This window comes from Coregonus lavaretus, assembly GCF_964263955.1.
Source record: "Coregonus lavaretus genome assembly, contig: HAP1_SCAFFOLD_358, whole genome shotgun sequence".
NCBI classification, from domain to species: Eukaryota; Metazoa; Chordata; class Actinopteri; order Salmoniformes; family Salmonidae; genus Coregonus; species Coregonus lavaretus.
In genome coordinates this window covers 116752-142128 of record NW_028166433.1, presented here as the reverse complement: position 1 = coordinate 142128, position 25377 = coordinate 116752, and the positions used below count along the sequence as shown (strand labels likewise).

Sequence of the window (25377 nt, the reverse complement as noted above, 5' to 3'; positions counted from 1 at the left end):
CATATCTACTGAGGTTTAAGGGAAAGGATTGGCTGTACCATAGCTACTGAGGTGCAAGGGACTGGGTTGGATGTTCCATAGCTACTGAGGTGTAAGGGACTGGATTGGCTGTACCATAGCTACTGAGGTGTAAGGGACTGGATTGGCTGTACCATAGCTAATGAGGTGTAAGGGACTGGATTGGCTGTTCCATCGCTACAGAGGTGTAAAGGATTGGATTGGCTGTTCCATAGCTACTGAGGTGTAAGGGATTGGCTGTACCATAGCTACTGAGGTGTAAGGGACTGGATTGGCAGTAACATAGCTACTGAGGTGTAAGGGACTGGATTGGCTGTACCATAGCTACTGAGGTGTAAGGGATTGGCTGTTCCATAGCTACTGAGGTGTAAGTGACTAGATTGGCTGTTTCATAGCTACTGAGATGTAAGGGACTGGATTGGCTATTCCATTCCTACTGAGGTGTAAGATACTGGATTGGATGTTCCATAGCTACTGATGTGTAGGGGAATGGATTGGCTGTTCCATGGCTACAGAGGTGTAAGGGACTGGATTGGCTGTTCCATAGCTACTGAGGTGAAAGGGACTGGATTGGCTGTACCATAGCTACTGAGGTGTAAGGGACTGGATTGGCTGTTCCATAGCTACTGAGGTGTAAGGGACTGGATTGGCTGTTCCATAGCTACTGAGATGTAAGGGACTGGATTGGCTTTTCCATACCTACTGAGGTGTAAGGGACTGGATTGGCTGTTCCATAGCTACTGAGATGTAAGGGACTGGATTGGCTGTTCCATAGCTACTGAGGTGTAAGGTACTGGATTGGCTGTTCCATAGCTACTGAGATGTAAGGGACTGGAATGGCTGTACTATAGCTACTGAGATGTAAGGGACTGGATTGGCTATTCCATACCTACTGAGGTGTAAGGGACTGGATTGGCTGTACGATAGCTACTGAGGTGTAAGGGATTGGCTGTTCCATAGCTACTGAGATGTAAGGGACTGGATTGGCTGTTCCATAGCTACTGAGGTGTAAGGTACTGGATTGGCTGTTCCATAGCTACTGAGATGTAAGGGACTGGAATGGCTGTACCATAGCTACTGAGATGTAAGGGACTGGAATGGCTATTCCATACCTACTGAGGTGTAAGGGACTGGATTGGCTGTACGATAGCTACTGAGGTGTAAGGGATTGGCTGTTCCATAGCTACTGAGGTGTAAGTGACTAGATTGGCTGTTTCATAGCTACTGAGATGTAAGGGACTGGATTGGCTATTCCATTCCTACTGAGGTGTAAGATACTGGATTGGATGTTCCATAGCTACTGATGTGTAGGGGAATGGATTGGCTGTTCCATGGCTACAGAGGTGTAAGGGACTGGATTGGCTGTTCCATAGCTACTGAGGTGAAAGGGACTGGATTGGCTGTACCATAGCTACTGAGGTGTAAGGGACTGGATTGGCTGTTCCATAGCTACTGAGGTGTAAGGGACTGGATTGGCTGTTCCATAGCTACTGAGATGTAAGGGACTGGATTGGCTTTTCCATACCTACTGAGGTGTAAGGGACTGGATTGGCTGTTCCATAGCTACTGAGATGTAAGGGACTGGATTGGCTGTTCCATAGCTACTGAGGTGTAAGGTACTGGATTGGCTGTTCCATAGCTACTGAGATGTAAGGGACTGGATTGGATGTTCCATAGCTACTGAGGTGTAAGGGACTGGATTGGCTGTACTATAGCTACTGAGGTGTTAGGGACTGGATTGGCTGTACCATAGCTACTGAGGTGTAAGGGTCTGGATTGGCTGTTCCATAGCTACTGAGATGTAAGGGACTGGATTGGATGTTCCATAGCTACTGAGGTGTAAGGGACTGGATTGGCTGTACTATAGCTACTGAGGTGTTAGGGACTGGATTGGCTGTACCATAGCTACTGAGGTGTAAGGGTCTGGATTGGCTGTTCCATAGCTACTGAGGTGTAAGGGATTGGCTGTACCATAGCTACTGAGGTGTAAGGGACTGGATTGGCAGTAACATAGCTACTGTGGTGCAAGGGACTGGATTGGCTGTACCATATCTACTGAGGTTTAAGGGAAAGGATTGGCTGTACCATAGCTACTGAGGTGCAAGGGACTGGGTTGGATGTTCCATAGCTACTGAGGTGTAAGGGACTGGATTGGCTGTACCATAGCTACTGAGGTGTAAGGGACTGGATTGGCTGTACCATAGCTAATGAGGTGTAAGGGACTGGATTGGCTGTTCCATCGCTACAGAGGTGTAAAGGATTGGATTGGCTGTTCCATAGCTACTGAGGTGTAAGGGATTGGCTGTACCATAGCTACTGAGGTGTAAGGGACTGGATTGGCAGTAACATAGCTACTGAGGTGTAAGGGACTGGATTGGCTGTACCATAGCTACTGAGGTGCAAGGGACTGGATTGGCTGTACCATAGCTACTGAGGTGTAATGGTCTGGATTGGATTTTCCATAGCTACTGAGGTGTAAGATACTGGATTTACTGTTCCATAGCTATTTAGGTGTAACTGACTGGATTGGCTGTACCATAGCTACTGAGGTGTAAGGGACTGGATTGGCTGTTCCATAGCTACTGATGTGTAAGGGACTGGATTGGCTGTACCATAGCTACTGAGGTGTAACAGACTGGATTGGCTTTACCATAGCTACTGAGGTGTAAGGGACTGGATTGGATGTTCCATGGCTACTTTGGTATAAGGGACTGGATTGGCTGCTCCATAGATACTGAGGTGTAAGGGACTGGATTGGCTGTACCATAGCTACTGATGTGTAAGGGAATGGATTGGCTGTTCCATAGCTACAGAGGTGTAAGGGACTGGATTGGCTGTTACATAGCTACTGAGGTGAAAGGGAATGGATTGGCTGTACAATAGCTACTGAGGTGTAAGGGTCTGGATTGGCTGTACCATAGCTACTGAGGTGTAAGGGACTGGATTTTCTGTTCCATAGCTACTGAGGTCTAAGGGACTGGATTGGCTGTTCCATAGCTACTGCGGTGTAAGGGACTGGATTTTCTGTTCCATAGCTACTGAGGTGTAAGGGACTGGATTGGCTGTTCCATAGCTACTGGGGTGTAAAGGATTGGCTGTACATTAGCTACTGAGGTGTAAGGGACTGGATTGGCTGTACGATAGCTACTGAGGTGTAAGGGATTGGCTGTTCCATAGCTACTGAGGTGTAAGTGACTGGATTGGCTGTTTCATAGCTACTGAGATGTAAGGGACTGGATTGGCTATTCCATACCTACTGAGGTGTAAGATACTGGATTGGATGTTCCATAGCTACTGATGTGAAAGGGACTGGATTGGCTGTACCATAGCTACTGAGGTGAAAGGGACTGGATTGGCTGTACCATAGCTACTGAGGTGTAAGGGACTGGATTGGCTGTTACATAGCTACTGAGATGTAAGGGACTGGATTGGCTATTCCATACCTACTGAGGTGTAAGGGACTGGATTGGCTGTTCCATAGCTACTGAGGTGTAAGGGACTGGATTGGCTGTTCCATAGCTACTGAGGTGTAAGGGACTGGATTGGCTGTTCCATAGCTACTGAGATGTAAGGGACTGGATTGGCTTTTCCATACCTACTGAGGTGTAAGGGACTGGATTGGCTGTTCCATAGCTACTGAGATGTAAGGGACTGGATTGGCTGTTCCATAGCTACTGAGGTGTAAGGTACTGGATTGGCTGTTCCATAGCTACTGAGATGTAAGGGACTGGATTGGCTTTTCCATACCTACTGAGGTGTAAGGGACTGGAATGGCTGTACTATAGCTACTGAGATGTAAGGGACTGGATTGGATGTTCCATAGCTACTGAGGTGTAAGGGACTGGATTGGCTGTACTATAGCTACTGAGGTGTTAGGGACTGGATTGGCTGTACCATAGCTACTGAGGTGTAAGGGTCTGGATTGGCTGTTCCATAGCTACTGAGGTGTAAGGGATTGGCTGTACCATAGCTACTGAGGTGTAAGGGACTGGATTGGCAGTAACATAGCTACTGAGGTGCAAGGGACTGGATTGGCTGTACCATATCTACTGAGGTTTAAGGGAATGGATTGGCTGTACCATAGCTACTGAGGTGCAAGGGACTGGGTTGGATGTTCCATAGCTACTGAGGTGTAAGGGACTGGATTGGCTGTACCATAGCTACTGAGGTGTAAGGGACTGGATTGGCTGTACCATAGCTAATGAGGTGTAAGGGACTGGATTGGCTGTTCCATCGCTACAGAGGTGTAAAGGATTGGATTGGCTGTTCCATAGCTACTGAGGTGTAAGGGATTGGCTGTACCATAGCTACTGAGGTGAAAGGGACTGGATTGGCAGTAACATAGCTACTGAGGTGTAAGGGACTGGATTGGCTGTACCATAGCTACTGAGGTGCAAGGGACTGGATTGGCTGTACCATATCTACTGAGGTTTAAGGGAATGGATTGGCTGTACCATAGCTACTGAGGTGCAAGTGACTGGATTGGCTGTAACATAGCTACTAAGGTGAAAGGGACTGGATTGGCTGTACCATAGCTACTGAGGTGTAATGGTCTGGATTGGATTTTCCATAGCTACTGAGGTGTAAGATACTGGATTTACTGTTCCATAGCTATTTAGGTGTAACTGACTGGATTGGCTGTACCATAGCTACTGAGGTGTAAGGGACTGGATTGGCTGTTCCATAGCTACTGATGTGTAAGGGACTGGATTGGCTGTACCATAGCTACTGAGGTGTAACAGACTGGATTGGCTTTACCATAGCTACTGAGGTGTAAGGGACTGGATTGGATGTTCCATGGCTACTTTGGTATAAGGGACTGGATTGGCTGCTCCATAGATACTGAGGTGTAAGGGACTGGATTGGCTGTACCATAGCTACTGATGTGTAAGGGAATGGATTGGCTGTTCCATAGCTACAGAGGTGTAAGGGACTGGATTGGCTGTTCCATAGCTACTGAGGTGAAAGGGAATGGATTGGCTGTTCCATAGCTACTGGGGTGTAAAGGATTGGCTGTACATTAGCTACTGAGGTGTAAGGGACTGGATTGGCTGTACCATAGCTACTGAGGTGTAAGGGACTGGATTGGCAGTTCCATAGCTACAGAGGTGTAAGGGATTGGATTGGCTGTTCCATAGCAACTGAGGTGTTAGGGATTGGCTGTACCATAGCTACTGAGGTGTAAGGGACTGGATTGGCTGTAACATAGCTACTGAGTTGTATGGGATTGGCTGCAACATACCTACTGAGGTGTAAGGGACTGGATTGGCTGTAACATAGCTACTAAGGTGAAAGGGACTGGATTTGCTGTTCCATAGCTACTGAGGTGTAACTGACTGGATTGGCTGTACCATAGCTACTGAGGTGTAAGGGACTGGATTGGCTGTTCCATAGCTACTGATGTGTAAGGGACTGGATTGGCTGTTACATAGCTACAGAGGTGTAAGGGATTGGATTGGCTGTTCCAAAGCTACTGAGGTGAAAGTGACTGGATTGGCTGTACCGTAGCTACTGAGGTGTAAGGGACTGGATTGGCTGTTCCATAGCTACTGAGGTGTAAGGGCCTGGATTGGCTGTTCCATAGCTACTGAGGTGTAAGGGTCTGGATTGGCTTTTCCATAGCTACTGAGGTGTAAGGGACAGGATTTTCTGTTCCATAGCTACTGAGGAGTAAGGGACTGGATTGGCTGTTCCATAGCTACTGAGATGTAAGGGTTTGGATTGGCTTTTCCATAGCTACTGAGGTGTAAGGGACAGGATTTTCTGTTCAATAGCTACTGAGGTGTAAGGGACTGGATTGGCTGTTCCATAGCTACTGAGGTGTAAGGGACTGGATTGGCTGTTCCATAGCTACAGAGGTGTAAAGGATTGGATTGGCTGTTCCATAGCTACTGAGGTGTAAGGGATTGGCTGTACCATAGCTACTGAGGTGTAAGGGACTGGATTGGCTGTACCATAGCTACTGAGGTGTAAGGGACTGGATTGGCTGTACCATAGCTACTGAGGTGCAAGGGCCTGGATTGGTTGTACCATATCTGCTGAGGTTTAAGGGAATGGATTGGCTGTACCATAGCTACTGAGGTGCAAGGGACTGGATTTGCTGTAACATAGCTACTAAGGTGAAAGGGACTGGATTGGCTGTTCCATAGCTACTGAGGTGTAATGGACTGGATTGGCTGTTCCATAGCTACTGAGGTGTAAGACCGGATTGGCAGTACAATAGATACTGAGGTGTAAGGGATTGGATGTTCCATAGCTACTGAGGTGTAAGAGACTGGATTGGCTGTACCATAGCTACTGAGGTGTAAGGGACTGGATTGGCTGTTCCATAGCTACTGAGGTGTAAGACCGGATTGGCAGTACAATAGATACTGAGGTGTAAGGGATTGGCTGTTCCATAGCTACTGAGGTGTGAGGGACTGGATATTCTGTTCCATAGAAACTGAGGTGTAACTGACTGGATTGGCAGTGCCATAGCTACTGAGGTGTAAGGGACTGGATTGGCTGTACCATAGCTACTGAGGTGTAAGGGACTGGATTGGCTGTTCCATAGCTACTGAGGTGTAAGGGATTGGCTATACCAGCGCTACTGAGGTGTATGGGACTGGATTGGCTGTACCATAGCTAATGATGTGAAAGGGACTGGATTGGCTGTTCCATAGCTACAGAGGTGTAAGGGACTGGATTGGATGTACCATATCTACTGATGTGTAAGGGACTGGATTGGCTGTTCCATAGCTACTGAGGTGTAAGGGACTGATTGGCTGTACCATAGCTACTGAGGTGTAAGGGATTGGCTGTACCAGAGCTACTGAGGTGTAAGGGCCTGGATTGGCTGTTCCATAGCTACAGAGGTGTAAAGGACTGTATTGGCTGTACCATAGCTACTTAAGTGTTAGGGACTGGACTGGCTGTACCATAGCTACTGAGGTGTAAGGGACTGGACTGGCTGTACCATAGCTACTGATGTGTAAGGGACTGGATTGGCTGTTCATAGCTACAGAGGTGTAAGGGATTGGATTGGCTGTTCCATAGCTACTGAGGTGTAAGGGTTTGGCTGTACCATACCTACTGAGGTGTAAGGGACTGGATTGGCTGTTCCATAGCTACAGAGGTGTAAGGGACTGGATTGGCTGTACCATAGCTACTGAGGTGCAAGGGACTGGATTGGCTGTAACATAGCTACTAAGGTGAAAGGGACTGGATTGGCTGTTCCATAGCTACTGAGGTGTAATGGACTGGATTGGCTGTTCCATAGCTACTGAGGTGTAAGACCGGATTGGCAGTACAATAGATACTGAGGTGTAAGGGATTGGATGTTCCATAGCTACTGAGGTGTAAGAGACTGGATTGGCTGTACATTGCTACTGAGGTGTAAGGGACTGGATTGGCTGTTCCATAGCTACTGAGGTGTAAGACCGGATTGGCAGTACAATAGATACTGAGGTGTAAGGGATTGGCTGTTCCATAGCTACTGAGGTGTGAGGGACTGGATATTCTGTTCCATAGCAACTGAGGTGTAACTGACTGGATTGGCAGTGCCATAGCTACTGAGGTGTAAGGGACTGGATTGGCTGTACACCTCAATAGCTATGGAACAGCCAATCCAATCCCTTACACCTCTGTAGCTATGGAACAGCCAATCCAGTCCCTTACACATCAGTAGCTATGTTACAGCCAATCCCTTACACTTAAGTAGCTATGGTACAGTCAATACAGTCCTTTACACCTCTGTAGCTATGGAACAGCCAATCCAGTCCCTTACACCTCAGTAGCTCTGGTACAGCCAATCCCGTACACCTCAGTATCTATGGTACAGCCAATACAGTCAGTTACACCTCAGTAGCTATGGAACAGAAAATCCAGTCCCTTACACCTCAGCAGCTATGGTACAGCCAGTCCAGTCCCTTACACCTCAGTAGCGTTGGTACAGCCAATCCCTTACACCTCAGTAGCTATGGTACAGCCAATCCAGTCCCTTACACCTCAGTAGCTATGGTACAGCCAAACCAGTCCCTTAGACCTCAGTAGCTATGGATAAGCCAATCCAGACCCTTACATCTCAGTAGCTATGGAACAGCCAATCACTTATTCCTCAGTAGCTATGGTACAGCCAATCCCTTACACCTCAGTATCTGTGGTACAGTTATTCCAGTCCCTTACACCTCAGTAGCTATGGAACAGAAAATCCAGTCCCTTACACCTCAGTAACTATGGAACAGCCAATCCAGTCCCTTACACCTCAGTAGCTATGGTACAGCCAATCCAGTCCCTTACACCTCAGTAGCTATGGAACAGCCAATCCAGTCCCTTACACCTCAGTAGCTATGGAACAGAACATCCTGTCCCTTACACCTCAGTAGCTATGGAAAAGCCAATCCAGACCCTTACACCTCAGTAGCTATGGAACAGCCAATCCAGTCCCTTACACCTCAGTAGCTATGGTACAGCCAATCCAGTCCCTTACACCTCTGTAGCTATGGAACAGCCAATCCAGTCCACTACACCTCAGTAGGTATGGTACAGCCAAACCCTTACACCCCAGTAGCTATGGAACAGCCAATCCAATCCCTTACACCTCTGTAGCTATGAACAGCCAATCCAGTCCGTTACACATCAGTAGCTATGGTACAGCCAGTCCAGTCCCTTACACCTCAGTAGCTATTGTACAGCCAGTCCAGTCCCTTACACTTAAGTAAATATGGTACAGCCAATACAGTCCATTACACCTCTGTAGCTATGGAACAGCCAATCCAGTCCCTTACACCTCAGTAGCTCTGGTACAGCCAATCCCTTACACCTCAGTAGCTATGGTACAGCCAATCAGTCCCTTACACCTCAGTAGCTATGGAACAGCCAATCCAGTCCCTTACACATCAGTAGATATGGTACAGCCAATCCAGTCCCTTACACCTCAGTAGCTATGGAACAGCCAATCCAGGCCCTTACACCTCAGTAGCTATGGAACAGCCAATCCAGTCCCTTACACCTCAGTAGCTATGGAAAAGCCAATCCAGACCCTTACACCTCAGTAGCTATGGAACAGCCAATCCAGGCCCTTACACCTCAGTAGCTATGGGACAGCCAATCCAGTCCCTTACACCTCAATAGCTACGGTACAGCCAATCCAGTCACTTTCACCTCAGTAGCTTTGGAACAGCCAATCCAATCCCTTACACCTCTGTAGCTATGGAACAGCCAATCCAGTCCCTTACACATCAGTAGCTATGGAACAGCCAATCCAGTCCCTTACACCTCAGTAGCTATGGTACAGCCAATCCAGTCAGTTACACCTCAGTAGCTATGGAACAGAAAATCCAGTCCCTTTCACCTTAGTAGCTATGTTACATCCAATCCAGTCCCTTACACCTCAGTAGCTATGGTACAGCCAATCCCTAACACCTCAGTTGCTATGGAACAGCCAATCCAATCCCTTACACCTCTGTAGCTATGGAACTGCCAATCCCTTACACCTCAGTAGCTATGGTACAGCCAATCCAGTCCCTTACACCTCAGTAGCTAATGTACAGCCAATCCTTTACACCCCAGTAGCTATGGAACAGCCAATCCAGTCCCTTACACCTCAGTAGCTATGGAACAGAAAATCCAGTCCCTTACACCGCAGTAGCTATGGAACAGCCAATCCAGTCCCTTAGACCTCAGTAGCTATGGAACAGAAAATCCAGTCCCTTACACCTCAGTAGCTATGGTACAGCCAATCCAGACCCTTACACCTCAGTAGCTATTGTACAGCCAATCCATTCCCTTTCACCTCAGTAGCTATGTAACAGCCAATCCAGTCCCTTACACCTCTGTAGCTATGGAACAGCCAATCCATTCCCTTACACATCAGTAGCTATGGTACAGCCAATCCAGTCCCTTACACCTCAGTATCTATGGAGCAGCCAATCCAGTCCCTTATACCAAAGTAGCCATGGAACATCCAATCCAGTCCCTTACACCTCAGTAGCTATGGTAAAGCCAATCCAGTCTGTTACACCTCAGTAGCTATGGTACAGCCAATCCAGTCCCTTACACATCAGTAGCTATGGAACAGCCAATCCAGTCCATTACACCTCAGTAGCTATGGTACAGCCAATCCAGTCAGTTACACCTAAATAGCTATGGAACAGTAAATCCAGTATCTTACACCTCAGTAGCTATGGAAAATCCAATCCAGACCATTACACCTCAGTAGCTATGGTATAGCCAATCCAGTCACTTTCACCTTAGTAGCTATGTTACAGCCAATCCAGTCCCTTGCACCTCAGTAGCTATGGTACAGCCAATCCATTCCCTTAAACCTCAGTAGATATAGTACAGCCAATCCAGTCCCTTGCACCTCAGTAGCTATGGTACAGCCAATCCAGTCCCTTACACCTCAGTAGATATGTTACTGCCAATCCAGTCCCTTACACCTCAGTAGCTATGGTACAGCCAATCCCTTACACCTCAGTAGCTATGGAACAGACAATCCAATCCTTTACACCTCTGTAGCTATGGAACAGCCAATCCAGTCCCTTACACCTCATTAGCTATGGTACAGCCAATCCAGTCCCTTACACCTCAGTAGCTATGGTACAGCCAATCCAGTCCCTTACACCTCAGTATTTATGGAACATCCAACCCAGTCCCTTGCACCTCAGTAGCTATGGTACAGCCAATCCATTCCCTTAAAACTCAGTAGATATGGTACAGCCAATCCAGTCCCTTGCACCTCAGTAGCTATGTTACTGCCAATCCAGTCCCCTACACCTCAGTAGCTATGGTACAGCCAATCCCTTACACCTCAGTAGCTATGGAACAGCCAATCCAGACCCTTACACCTCAGTAGCTATGGTACAGCCAATCCAGTCCCTAACACCTCAGTAGCTATAGTACAGCCAATCCAGTCCCTTACACCTCAGTAGGTATGGAAAAGCCAATCCAGTCCCTTACATCACAGTAGCTATGGAACAGCCAATCCAGTACCTTACACCTCAGTAGCTATGGAACAGCCAATCCAGTCCCTTACATCTCAGTAGCTATGGAACAGCCAATCCAGTCCCTTACACCTCAGTAGGTATGGAAAAGCCAATCCAGTCCCTTACATCTCAGTAGCTATGGAACAGCCAATCCAGTCCCTTACACCTCAGTAGCTATGGAACAGCCAATCCAGTCCCTTACACCTCAGTAGCTATGGTACAGCCAATCCAGTCCCTTTCACCTCAGTAGCTATGGAACAGCCAATCCAGTCCCTTACACCTCTGTAGCCATGGAACAGCCAATCCATTCCCCTACACATCAGTAGCTATGGAACATCCAATCCAGTATCTTACACCTGAGTAGGAATGGAACAGCCAATCCAGACCCTTACACCTCAGTAGCTATTGTACAGCCAATCCATTCCCTTTCACCTCAGTAGCTATGTAACAGCCAATCCAGTCCCTTACACCTCTGTAGCTATGGAACAGCCAATCCAGTCCCTTACACCTCAGTAGGTATGGAATAGCCAATCCAGTCCCTTACATCTCAGTAGCTATGTAACAGCCAATCCAGTCCCTTACACCTCAGTAGCTATGGTACAGCCAATCCAGTCCCTTTCACCTCAGTAGCTAAGGGACTGGATTGGCTGTTCCATAGCTACTGAGGTGTAAGGGACTGGATTGGCTGTTCCATAGCTACTGAGGTGTAAGGGACGGGATTGGCTGTTCCATAGCTACTGAGGTGTAAAGGACTGGATTGGATGTTCCATAGCTATTGAGGTGTAAGTGACTGGATTGGATGTTCCATAGCTATTGAGGTGTAAGGGCCTGGATTGGCTGTTCCATAACTACTGAGATGTAAGGGACTGGATTGGCTTTACCATAGCTACTGAGTTGTAAGGGACTAGATTGGCTGTTCCATAGCTACTGAGGTGTAAGGGACTGGATTGGCTGTTCCATAGCTGCTGAGGTGTAAGGGACTGGATTGGCTGTTCCATAGCTACTGAGGTGTAAGGGACTGGATTGGCTGTTCCATAGCTACTGAGGTGTAAGGGACGGGATTGGCTGTTCCATAGCTACTGAGGTGTAAAGGACTGGATTGGATGTTCCATAGCTATTGAGGTGTAAGTGACTGGATTGGATGTTCCATAGCTATTGAGGTGTAAGGGCCTGGATTGGCTGTTCCATAACTACTGAGATGTAAGGGACTGGATTGGCTTTACCATAGCTACTGAGTTGTAAGGGACTAGATTGGCTGTTCCATAGCTACTGAGGTGTAAGGGACTGGATTGGCTGTTCCATAGCTGCTGAGGTGTAAGGGACTGTTTTGGCTGTACCATAGCTACTGAGGTGTAAGGGACTGGATTGGCTGTTCCATAACTACTGAGATGTAAGGGACTGGATTGGCTTTACCATAGCTACTGAGTTGTAAGGGACTAGATTGGCTGTTCCATAGCTACTGAGGTGTAAGGGACTGGATTGGCTGTTCCATAGCTGCTGAGGTGTAAGGGACTGATTTGGCTGTTCCATAGCTACTGAGGTGTAAGGGTGTTGATTGTCTGTTCCTGAGCTTTTGAGGTGTAAGTGACTGGATTGGCAGTTCCATAGCTACTGAGGTGTAAGGGACTGATTTGGCTGTTTCATAGCTACTGAGGTGTAAGTGACTGTATTGGCTGATCCATAGCTGCTGAGGTCTAAAAAACTGGATTGGCTGTTCCATAGATACTGAGGTGTAAGGGACTGGATTAGCTGTTCCATAGCTACTGTGGTTAAGGGACTGGATTGGCTGTTCCATAGCTACTGAGGTGTAATGGACTGGATTGGCTGTTCCATAGCTACTGAGGTGTAAGGGACTGGATTGGCTGATCCATAGCTGCTGAGGTGTAAGTGACTGGATTGACTGTTCCATAGCTACTGAGGTGTAAGACGGGATTGGCTGTATAATAGGTACTGAGGTGTAAGGGACTGGATTGGCTGTTACAAAGCTACTGAGGTGTAAGGGACTGGATTGGCTCTACAATAGCTACTGAGGTGTAAGGGACTGGATTGGCTATTCCATAGCTATTGATGTGTAAGGGACTGGATTGGCTGTTCCATAGCTACTGAGGTGTAAGGGATTGGCTGTTCCATAGCTACTGAGGTGTAAGGGACTGGACTGGTTGTTCTATAGCTACTGAGGTGTAAGGGACTGGATTGGTTGTTCCATAGCTACTGAGGTGTAAGGGACTGGATTGGCTGTTCAATAGATACTGAGGTTAAGGGGACTGGATTGGTTGTTCTATAGCTACTAAGGTGTAAGGTACTGGATTGGCTGTTCCATAGCTACTGAGGTGTAAGGGACTGGATTGGCTGTTCCATAGCTACTGAGGTTAAAGGGATTGGCTATTCCATAGCTACTGAGGTGTAAGTGACTGGATTGGCTGATCCATAGCTGCTGACGTGTAAGTGACTGGATCTTCCATAGCTACTGAGGTGTATGATGGGATTGGCTGTACAATAGCTACTGAGGTGTAAGGGACTGGATTGGCTGTACCATAGCTACTGAGGTGTAAGGAATTGGATGTTCCATAGCTACTGAGGTGTAAGGGACTGAATTGGCTGTACCATAGCTACTGAGGTGTAAGGGACTGAATTGGCTGTACAATAGCTACTGAGATGTAAGGGACTGGATTGGCTATACTATAGCTACTGAGATGTAAGGGACTGGATTGGCTTTTCCATAGCTACTGAGTTGTAAGGGACTGGATTGGCTGTACCATAGCTACTGAGGTGTAAGGGACTGGATTGGTTGTTCCATAGCTGCTGAGGTGTAAGGGACTGGATTGGCTGTACCATAGCTACTGAGGTGTAAGGGATTGGCTGTTCCATAGCTACTGAGGTGTAAGGGTGTTGATTGTCTGTTCCTGAGCTTTTGAGGTGTAAGTGACTGGATTGGCAGTTCCATAGCTGCTGAGGTCTAAAAAACTGGATTGGCTGTTCCATAGATACTGAGGTGTAAGGGACTGGATTAGCTGTTCCATAGCTACTGTGGTTAAGGGACTGGATTGGCTGTTCCATAGCTACTGAGGTGTAATGGACTGGATTGGCTGTTCCATAGCTACTGAGGTGTAAGGGACTGGATTGGCTGATCCATAGCTGCTGAGGTGTAAGTGACTGGATTGACTGTTCCATAGCTACTGAGGTGTAAGATGGGATTGGCTGTATAATAGCTACTGAGGTGTAAGGGACTGGATTGGCTGTTACAAAGCTACTGAGGTGTAAGGGACTGGATTGGCTCTACAATAGCTACTGAGGTGTAAGGGACTGGATTGGCTATTCCATAGCTACTGATGTGTAAGGGACTGGATTGGCTGTTCCATAGCTACTGAAGTGTAAGTGACTGGATTGACTGTTCCATAGCTACTGAGGTGTAAGACGGGATTGGCTGTATAATAGCTACTGAGGTGTAAGGGACTGGATTGGATGTTCCATAGCTACTGAAGTGTAAGTGACTGGATTGGCTGATCCATAGCTAATGAGGTGTAAGTGACTGGATTGGCTGATTCATAGCTACTGAGGTGTAAGACTGGATTGGCTATACAATAGCTACTTATTTGTAAATGACTGGATTGGCTGTTCCATAGCTACTGAGGTGTAAGACTGGATTTGCTATACAATAGCTACTGAGGTGTAAGTGACTGGATTGGCTGTTCCAAAGCTACTGAGGTGGAAGGGACTGGATTGGCTGCACCAAAGCTACTGAGGTGTAAGGGACTGGATTGGCTGTTCCATAGCTACTGAGGTGTAAGTGACTGGATTGGCTGCACCATAGCTGTTGAGGTGTAAGTGACTGGATTGGCTGATCCATAGCTGTTGAGGTGTAAGTGACTGGATTGGCTGTTTCAAAGCGACTGAGGTGTAAGTGACTGGATTGGCTGTACCATAGCTACTGAGGTGTAAGGGACTGGATTGGCTGTTCCATAGCTACTGAGGTGTAAGGGACTGGATTGGCTGTTCCATAGCTACTGAGGTGTGAGTGACTGGATTGGCTGATCCATAGCTGCTGAGGTGAAGTGACTGGATTGACTGTTCCATAGCTACTGAGGTGTAAGTGACTGGATTGACTGTTCCATAGCTACTGAGGTGTAAGGGATTGGCTGTATAATAGCTACTGAGGTGTAAGGGACTGGATTGGCTGTTCCATAGCTACTGAGGTGTAAGGGACTGGATTAGCTGTTCCATAAATACTGAGGTGTAAGGGAATGGATTGGCTGTTCCATTGCTGCTGAGGTGTAAGTGAATGGATTTGCTGTTCTATAGCTACTGAGGTGTAAGACGGGATTGGCTGTATAATAGCTACTGAGGTGTAAGGCACTAGATTGGCTGTACCATAGCTACTGAGGTGTAAGGGACTGGATTAGCTGTTCCATAGCTACTGATTTATAAGGGACTGGATTGGCTCTTCCATAGCTACTGAGGTGTAAGGGACTGGATTGGATGTTCCATAGCTACTGAGGTGTAAATGACTGGATTGGCAGATCCATAGCTAATGAGGTGTACGTGACTGGATTGGCTGTTCCATAGCTACTGAGGTGAAAGGGACTTGATTGGTTATACAATAGCTACTGATTTGTAAATGACTGTTTTGGCTATTCCATAGCTACTGAGTTGTAAGGGACTGGATTGGCTGTTCCATAGCTACTGAGTTGTAAGGGACTCTATTGGCTGTACCATATCTACTGAGGTTTAAGAGACTGGATTGTCTGTACAATAGCTACTGATGTGTAAGGGACTGGATATGATGTTCCATAGCTACTAAGGTATAAGAAACTGGATAGGCTGTTCCATAGCTACTGAGAAGTAAGAGACTGGATTGGCTGTTCCATAGCTACTGAGGTGTAAGTGACTGGATTGGCTATTCCATAGCTACTGAGTTGTAAGGGACTAGATTGGCTGTTCCATAGCTACTGAGGTGTAAGTGATTGGCTGTATAATAGCTACTGAGGTGTAAGGGACTGGATTGGCTGTTCCATAGCTACTGAGGTGTAAGGGACTGGATTAGCTGTTCCATAAATACTGAGGTGTAAGGGAATGGATTGGCTGTTCCATTGCTGCTGAGGTGTAAGTGAATGGATTTGCTGTTCTATAGCTACTGAGGTGTAAGACGGGATTGGCTGTAAAATAGCTACTGAGGTGTAAGGCACTAGATTGGCTGTACCATAGCTACTGAGGTGTAAGGGACTGGATTGGCTGTTCCATAGCTACTGATTTATAAGGGACTGGATTGGCTCTTCCATATTTACTGAGGTGTAAGGGACTGGATTGGATGTTCCATAGCTACTGAGGTGTAAATGACTGGATTGGCAGATCCATAGCTAATGAGGTGTACGTGACTGGATTGGCTGTTCCATAGCTACTGAGGTGAAAGGGACTTGATTGGTTATACAATAGCAACTGATTTGTAAATGACTGTTTTGGCTATTCCATAGCTACTGAGTTGTAAGGGACTGGATTGGCTGTTCCATAGCTACTGAGTTGTAAGGGACTCTATTGGCTGTACCATATCTACTGAGGTTTAAGGGACTGGATTGTCTGTACAATAGCTATTGATGTGTAAGGGACTGGATATGATGTTCCATAGCTACTAAGGTATAAGAAACTGGATAGGCTGTTCCATAGCTACTGAGAAGTAAGAGACTGGATTGGCTGTTCCATAGCTACTGAGGTGTAAGTGACTGGATTGGCTATTCCATAGCTACTGAGTTGTAAGGGACTAGATTGGCTGTTCCATAGCTACTGAGGTGTAAGTGATTGGCTGTTCCGTAGCTACTGAGGTATAAGAGATTGGCTGTTCCATAGCTACTGAGGTGTAAGGGACTGGATTGGCTGATCCATAGCTACTGAGGTGTAAGTGACTGGATTGGCTGATCCATAGCTAATGAGGTGTAAGTGACTGGATTGGCTGTTCCATAGCTACTAAGGTGTAAGACAGGATTGGCTATACAATAGCTACTGAGGTGTAAATGACAAGATTGGCTGTACCATAGCTACTGAGGTGTAAGACTCTGGATTGGCTATACAATAGCTACTGAGGTGTAAGGGACTGAATTGGCTGTTCCATAGCTACAGTGGTGTAAGACTGGATAGGCTGTACAATAGCTACTTAGATGTAAGGGACTGGATTGGCTGTTACATAACTACTGAGGTGTAAGGGACTGGATTAGCTGTTCCATAAATACTGAGGTGTAAGGGACTGGATTGGCTGTTCCATAGCTACTGAGGTGTAAGGGAACTGGATTGGCTCTTCCATAGCTACTGAGGTGTAAAGGATTGGATGTTCCATAGCTACTGAGGTGTAAGTGACTGGATTGGCTGATCCATAACTGCTGAGCTGTAAATTACTGGATTGACTGCTCCATAGCAACTGAGGTGTAAGGAACTGGATTGGCTGTTCCATAGCTTCTGATGTGTAAGGGACTGGATTGGCTGTTCCATAGCTACTGAGGTGTAAGGGACTGAATTGGATGTTCCATAGCTACTGAGGTGTAAGTGACTGGATTGGCTGTACCATAGCTACTGAAGTGTAAGGGACTGGATTGGCTGTTCCATAGCTACTGAGGTGTACGGGACTGGATTGGCTGTTCCATAGCTACTGAGGTGTAAGGGACTGGATTGGATGATCCATAGCTACTGAGGTGTAAGTGACTGGATTGGCTGATCCATAGCTAATGAGGTGTAAGTGACTGGATTTGCTGTTCCATAGCTACTGAGGTGTAAATGACTGGATTGGCTGTTCCATTGCTACCGAGGTGTAATACTCTGGATTGGCTATACAATAGCTACTGAGGTGTAAATGACTGGATTGGCTGTTCCATTGCTACCGAGGTGTAAGACTCTGGATTGTCTATACAATAGCTTCTGAGGTGTAAGGGACTGGATTGGCTGTTCCATAGCTACTGAGTTGTAAGGGACTAGATTGGCTGTTCCATAGCTACTGAGGTGTAAGTGATTGGCTGTATAATAGCTACTGAGGTGTAAGGGACTGGATTGGCTGTTCCATAGCTACTGAGGTGTAAGACTCTGGATTGTCTATACAATAGCTTCTGAGGTGTAAGGGACTGGATTGGCTGTTCCATAGCTACTGAGTTGTAAGGGACTAGATTGGCTGTTCCATAGCTACTGAGGTGTAAGTGATTGGCTGTATAATAGCTACTGAGGTGTAAGGGACTGGATTGGCTGTTCCATAGCTACTGAGTTGTAAGGGACTAGATTGGCTGTTCCATAGCTACTGAGGTGTAAGTGATTGGCTATACAATAGCTACTGAGGTGTAAATGACTGGATTGGCTGTTCCATTGCTACCGAGGTGTAAGACTCTGGATTGTCTATACAATAGCTTCTGAGGTGTAAGGGACTGGATTGGCTGTTCCATAGCTACTGAGTTGTAAGGGACTAGATTGGCTGTTCCATAGCTACTGAGGTGTAAGTGATTGGCTGTATAATAGCTACTGAGGTGTAAGGGACTGGATTGGCTGTTCCATAGCTACTGAGGTGTAAGGGACTGGATTAGCTGTTCCATAAATACTGAGGTGTAAGGGAATGGATTGGCTGTTCCATTGCTGCTGAGGTGTAAGTGAATGGATTTGCTGTTCTATAGCTACTGAGGTGTAAGACGGGATTGGCTGTATAATAGCTACTGAGGTGTAAGGCACTAGATTGGCTGTACCATAGCTACTGAGGTGTAAGGGACTGGATTGGCTGTTCCATAGCTACTGATTTATAAGGGACTGGATTGGCTCTTCCATATTTACTGAGGTGTAAGGGACTGGATTGGATGTTCCATAGCTACTGAGGTGTAAATGACTGGATTGGCAGATCCATAGCTAATGAGGTGTACGTGACTGGATTGGCTGTTCCATAGCTACTGAGGTGAAAGGGACTTGATTGGTTATACAATAGCTACTGATTTGTAAATGACTGTTTTGGCTATTCCATAGCTACTGAGTTGTAAGGGACTGGATTGGCTGTTCCATAGCTACTGAGTTGTAAGGGACTCTATTGGCTGTACCATATCTACTGAGGTTTAAGGGACTGGATTGTCTGTACAATAGCTACTGATGTGTAAGGGACTGGATATGATGTTCCATAGCTACTAAGGTATAAGAAACTGGATAGGCTGTTCCATAGCTACTGAGAAGTAAGAGACTGGATTGGCTGTTCCATAGCTACTGAGGTGTAAGTGACTGGATTGGCTATTCCATAGCTACTGAGTTGTAAGGGACTAGATTGGCTGTTCCATAGCTACTGAGGTGAAAGGGATTGGCTGTTCCGTAGCTACTGAGGTATAAGAGATTGGCTGTTCCATAGCTACTGAGGTGTAAGGGACTGGATTGGCTGATCCATAGCTACTGAGGTGTAAGTGACTGGATTGGCTGATCCATAGCTAATGAGGTGTAAGTGACTGGATTGGCTGTTCCATAGCTACTAAGGTGTAAGACAGGATTGGCTATACAATAGCTACTGAGGTGTAAATGACAAGATTGGCTGTACCTTAGCTACTGAGGTGTAAGACTCTGGATTGGCTATACAATAGCTACTGAGGTGTAAGGGACTGAATTGGCTGTTCCATAGCTACAGTGGTGTAAGACTGGATAGGCTGTACAATAGCTACTTAGATGTAAGGGACTGGATTGGCTGTTACATAACTACTGAGGTGTAAGGGACTGGATTAGCTGTTCCATAAATACTGAGGTGTAAGGGACTGGATTGGCTGTTCCATAGCTACTGAGGTGTAAGGGAACTGGATTGGCTCTTCCATAGCTACTGAGGTGTAAAGGATTGGATGTTCCATAGCTACTGAGGTGTAAGTGACTGGATTGGCTGATCCATAACTGCTGAGCTGTAAATTACTGGATTGACTGCTCCATAGCAACTGAGGTGTAAGGAACTGGATTGGCTGTTCCATAGCTTCTGATATGTAAGGGACTGGATTGGCTGTTCCATAGCTACTGAGGTGTAAGTGACTGGATTGGCTGTACCATAGCTACTGAAGTGTAAGGGACTGGATTGGCTGTTCCATAGCTACTGAGGTGTACGGGACTGGATTGGCTGTTCCATAGCTACTGAGGTGTAAGGGACTGGATTGGATGATCCATAGCTACTGAGGTGTAAGTGACTGGATTGGCTGATCCATAGCTAATGAGGTGTAAGTGACTGGATTTGCTGTTCCATAGCTACTGAGGTGTAAATGACTGGATTGGCTGTTCCATTGCTACCTAGGTGTAATACTCTGGATTGGCTATACAATAGCTACTGAGGTGTAAATGACTGGATTGGCTGTTCCATTGCTACCGAGGTGTAAGACTCTGGATTGTCTATACAATAGCTTCTGAGGTGTAAGGGACTGGATTGGCTGTTCCATAGCTACTGAGGTGTAAATGACTGGATTGGCTCTACCATAGCTACCGATGTGTAAGGGACTGGATTGGCTGTACCAAAGCTACTGAGGTTTAAAGGACTGCATTGGCTGTTCCTTAGCTCCTGGGCTGTAAGGGACTGGATTTGGCTGTTCCATAGCTAGTGATGTGTAAGGGACTGGATTGGCTGTTCCATAGTTACTGAGGTGTAATGGCCTGGGTTGGCTCTTCCATAGCTACTGAGGTGTAAAGGTCTGGATTGGCTGTTCCATAGCTACTGGGGTGTAAGGGACTGGATTGGCTGTTCCATAGCTACTGAGGTGTACGTGACTGGATTGGCTGTACAATAGCTACTGATGTGTAAGGGTCTGGATGGGCTGTTCCATAGCTACTGAGGTGTAAGGGACTGGATTGGATGTTCCATAGCTACTGAGTTGTACGTGACTGGATTGGCTGTACAATAGCTACTGATGTGTAAGGGTCTGGATGGGCTGTTCCATAGCTACTAAGGTGTAAGAAACTGGATAGGCTGTTCCATAGCTACTGAGAAGTAAGAGACTGGATTGGCTATGCCATAGCTGCTGAGGTGTAAGGGACTGGATTGGCTTTTCCATAGCTAATGAGGTGAAAGGGCGATATTGGCTGTACCATAGGTACTGAGGTGTAAGGGAATGGATTGGCTGTTCCATAGCTACTGAGGTGTAAGGGACTGGATTGGCTGTTCCATAGCTACTGAGGTGTAAGTGACTGGATTGGCTGTTCCATAGCTACTGAGGTGTAAGTGACTGGATTGGCTGATCCATAGCTAATGAGGTGTAAGTGACTGGATTGGCTGTTCCATAGCTACTGAGGTATAAGACTGGATTGGCTATACAATAGCTACTGAGGTGTAAGGGACTGGATTGGCTGTTCCATAGCTACTGAGGTGTAAGGGACTGGATTGGCTGATCCATAGCTACTGAGGAGTAAGGGACTGGATTGGCTTTACCATAGCTACTGAGGTGTAAGGGACTGGATTGGCTGTTCCATAGCTACTGAGGTGTAAGGGACTGGATTGGCTGATCCATAGCTACTGAGGAGTAAGGGACTGGATTGGCTTTTCCATAGCTACTGAGGTGTACGTGACTGGATTGGCTGTTCCATAGCTACTGATGTGTAAGGTACAGGATTAGCTGTTCCATAAATACTGAGGTGTAGTGGACTGGATTGGCTGTTCCATAGCTACTGAGGTGTAAGGGAACTGGATTGGCTGTTCCATAGCCACTGAGGTGTAAGTGACTGGATTGGCTGTACCATAGCTACTGAGGTGTGAGGGACTGGATTGGCTGTTCCATAGCTACTGAGGTGTAAGGGACTAGATTGGCTGTTCCATAGCTACTGAGGTGTAAGATATTGGCTGTTCCATAGCTACTGAGGTGTAAGTGATTGGCTATTCCATAGCTACTGAGGTGTAAGGGACTGGATTGGCTGATCCATAGCTAATGAGGTGTAAGTGACTGGATTGGCTGTTCCATAGCTACTGAGGTGTAAGACTGGATTGGCTATACAATAACTACTGAGGTGTAAATGACTGGATTAGCTGTTCCATAGCTACTGATTGTGTAAGACTCTGGATTGGCTATACAATAGCTACTGTGGTGTAAGACTGGATAGGCTGTACAATAGCTACTTAGGTGTAAGGGACTGGATTGGCTGTACAATAGCTACTAAGGTGTAAGGGACTGGATTGGCTGTTCCATAGCTACTGAGGTGTAAGGGACTGGATTGGCTGTTCCATAGCTACTGAGGTGTAAGGGAACTGGATTGGCTGTTCCATAGCTACTGAGGTGTAAAGGATTGGCTGATCCATAACTGCTGAACTGTAAGTTACTGGATTGACTGCTCCATAGCAACTGAGGTGTAAGGAACTGGATTGGCTGTTCCATAGCTACTGAGGTGTAAGGGATTGGATTGGTTGTTCCATAGCTACTGAGGTGTAAGTGACTGGATTGGCTGATCCATAACTGCTGAGCTGTAAGTTACTGGATTGACTGCTCCATAGCAACTGAGGTGTAAGGAACTGGATTGGCTGTTCCATAGCTACTGAGGTGTAAGGGATTGGATTGGCTGTACCATAGCTACTGATGTGTGTGGATGTGTAAACTAAACTCACTGTTCTGTCTGTGTAATAAGTACAACAGGTGTTCAGTGGAGTGTGTGGTGGATGTGTGCCCATAGTATTAAATGGCCTTGTTTTGTCCAAACTGGTATGCTATTGCATAACAATTTATTAACAGACTCATGGCCAGTGTACACAGAATAGTTAAGTAATGCATAAAACCCCCAGCAGTCTATAAGTACAAAGTCTTTTTCTAAAGAATGTTTTATTTTTCACTGGAATCCTGCGACAAACACCTGAACAGGGATAGATTATCTCAAAGGATTATATTCTGTTGTATATATTGAATATCATGTGCCTTTGCCCCATGTAGTCTCAGAACAGCAGAAAAGGGTCGCACTTTGCAACTCCACTGAACTGAAGCATAATGGGTGGTTGCATAGAACTTATGTTACAACAATAACCTGGAACGTATGGAAGCAATTGACTCCGAACAAGCAGGAGGTAATCTCAGAAAAGGGGAATTGACATGTGTTTGAAGGCTAGCTATTCGCATCGGTCCGCGCAATTCCCGGATCCTTGGGACGTCCCTACCCCATTGAAGTTGAAATTTAAAATGGTTAAGGTAAGTGTTAAGGTAAGGGTAGGGGTTATGGTTATGGTTAAGGTCAGGGTAAGGGTAGGGGATTTGCACAGCTGTTTATCAAGAGTTTATAGTTTACTAATTCAAATTTCACTGTGTGAGTGTTCTCATGAGATAATCAGTCACTTAACTCACCCACTTAGTGCCAGTTTGCCAGAAGAAAATCAAGGGCTAGCAGGTCTGGGCGGTGTTAGTCAGTGGTGCAGCAGCTTATATAGAACCAGAATGGAGCTGCTAGGCAAACAGTGCCATTGAAAAACAATCCCTAAGTAGACTAGTTTAGCACTGGGAGGAAAACCCAGTTATTCACGTGTCCCAGTGTACAGTAATATGCTGAAAACACACTCTCTCTCCATCCAACTCAGGAGGCTCCCCTAGCAACACATTCTTCTGTCTAAAGGGGGTTTCAAAGTCAAGACTACCTGCCAGTCAGCCCTGTACTCAAAGGAGTCACTGTGTGTGTGTGAGTCACTGTTCCCTCTTTGCCCACTCACCCCTTTCCCTTAATCCTTACTTATCATCTCTCTCTCTCTCTCTCTCTCTCTCTCTCTCTCTCTCTCTCTCTCTCTCTCTCTCTCTCTCTCTCTGCTCTCGGCTCTCGCTCTCTCTCTCTCTCTCTCTCTCTCTCTCTCTCTCTCTCTCCTCTCTCTCTCCTCTCTGCTCTCTCTCTCTCCTCTCTCTCTCTCTCTCTCTCTCTCTCTCTCTCTCTCCCTCTCTCTCTCTCTCTCTCTCTCCTCTCTCTCTCTCTCTCTCTCTCTCTCTCTCTCTTCTCTCTCTCTCTCTCTCTCTCTCTCCCTCTCTCTCCCTCTCTCTCTCTCTCTCTCCTCTTCCATGCCCTGCAGTCTCTCTGAGGCCTGGCCAAGAGCCCAGCCCAGCCAGCAGGTCAGGCAGCAGCTCCCTCAGTGTCCCTGATCTCCAGAAACCTACCCTATCTCCCCGGGCACGACGGTGAGCCTCACCATAACCCAGTCCAGACTGATTCAAACACACACAAGACACTCACATGCAAGAAACACACTCAAACTGAGAAGCAACCAGTATATACAGTTGAAGTCGGAAGTTTACAAACACTTAGGTTGGAGTCGTTAAAACTCATTGTTCAACACTCCACACATTTCTTGTTAACAAACTATAGTTTTGGCAAGTCGGTTAGGACATGCTATTTTGTGCATGACACAAGTAATTTTTCCAACAATTGTTTACAGACAGATTATTTCACTTATAATTAACTGTATCACAATTCCAGTGGGTCAGAAGTTTACATACATTAAGTTGACTGTGTCTTTAAACAGCTTGGAAAATTCCAGAAAATGATGTCATGGCTTTAGAAGCTTCTGATAGGCTAATTGACATCATTTGAGTCTATTGGAGGTGTACCTGTGGATGTATTTCAAGGCTATCTTCAAACTCAGTGCCTCTTTGCTTGACATCATGGGAAAATCAAAGAAATCAGCCAAGACCTCAGAAAGAAATTATAGACCTCCACAAGTCTGGTTCATCCTTGGGAGCAATTTCCAAATGCCTGAAGGTACCACGTTCATCTGTACAAACAATAGTACGCAAGTATAGGACCTTGTGAAGATGCTGGAGGAAACAGGTACAAAAGTATCTATATCCACAGTAAAATGAGTCCTATATCGACATAATCTGAAAGGCCGCTCAGCAAGGAAGAAGCCACTGCTCCAAAACCGCCATAAAAAAGCCAGACTACGGTTTGCAACTGCACATGGGGACAAAGATCGTACTTTTTGGAGAAATATCCTCTGGTCTGATGAAACAAAAATGTAAATGTTTGGCCATTATGACCATCGTAATGTTTGGAGGAAAAAGGGGGTTGCTTGCAAGCCAAAGAACACCATCCCAACCGTGAAGCATGGGAGTGGCAGCATCATGCTGTGGGGGTGCTTTGCTGCAGGAGGGACTGGTGCACTTCACAAAATAGATGGCATCATGAGGAAGGAAAATTATGTGGATGTATTGAAGCAACATCTCAAGACATCAGTCAGGAAGTTAAAGCTTGGTCGCAAATGGGTCTTCCAAATGGCCAATGACCCCAAGCATACTTCCAAAGTTGTGGCAAAATGTCTTAAGGACAACAAAGTCAAGGTATTGGAATGGCCATCACAAAGCCCTGACCTCAATCCTATAGAAAATGTGTGGGCAGGACTGAAAAAGCGTGTGCGAGCAAGGAGGCCTACAAACCTGACTCAGTTACACCAGCTCCGTCAGGAGGAATGGGCCAAAATTCACCCAACTTATTG

The 25377-nt window shown here is 46.4% G+C and overlaps 1 pseudogene across 1 annotated transcript in view; it reads left to right on the top strand.

Moving 5' to 3' along the window:
- The window catches only part of LOC311114714 (ephexin-1-like), a 44048-nt pseudogene that overhangs the window by 7774 nt on the left and 10897 nt on the right, over window positions 1-25377 (top strand). The window contains exon 3 of the transcript in view: window positions 23959-24064. The product of the transcript in view is annotated as an ephexin-1-like (transcript). The remainder of the gene's footprint in view (window positions 1-23958; window positions 24065-25377) is intronic.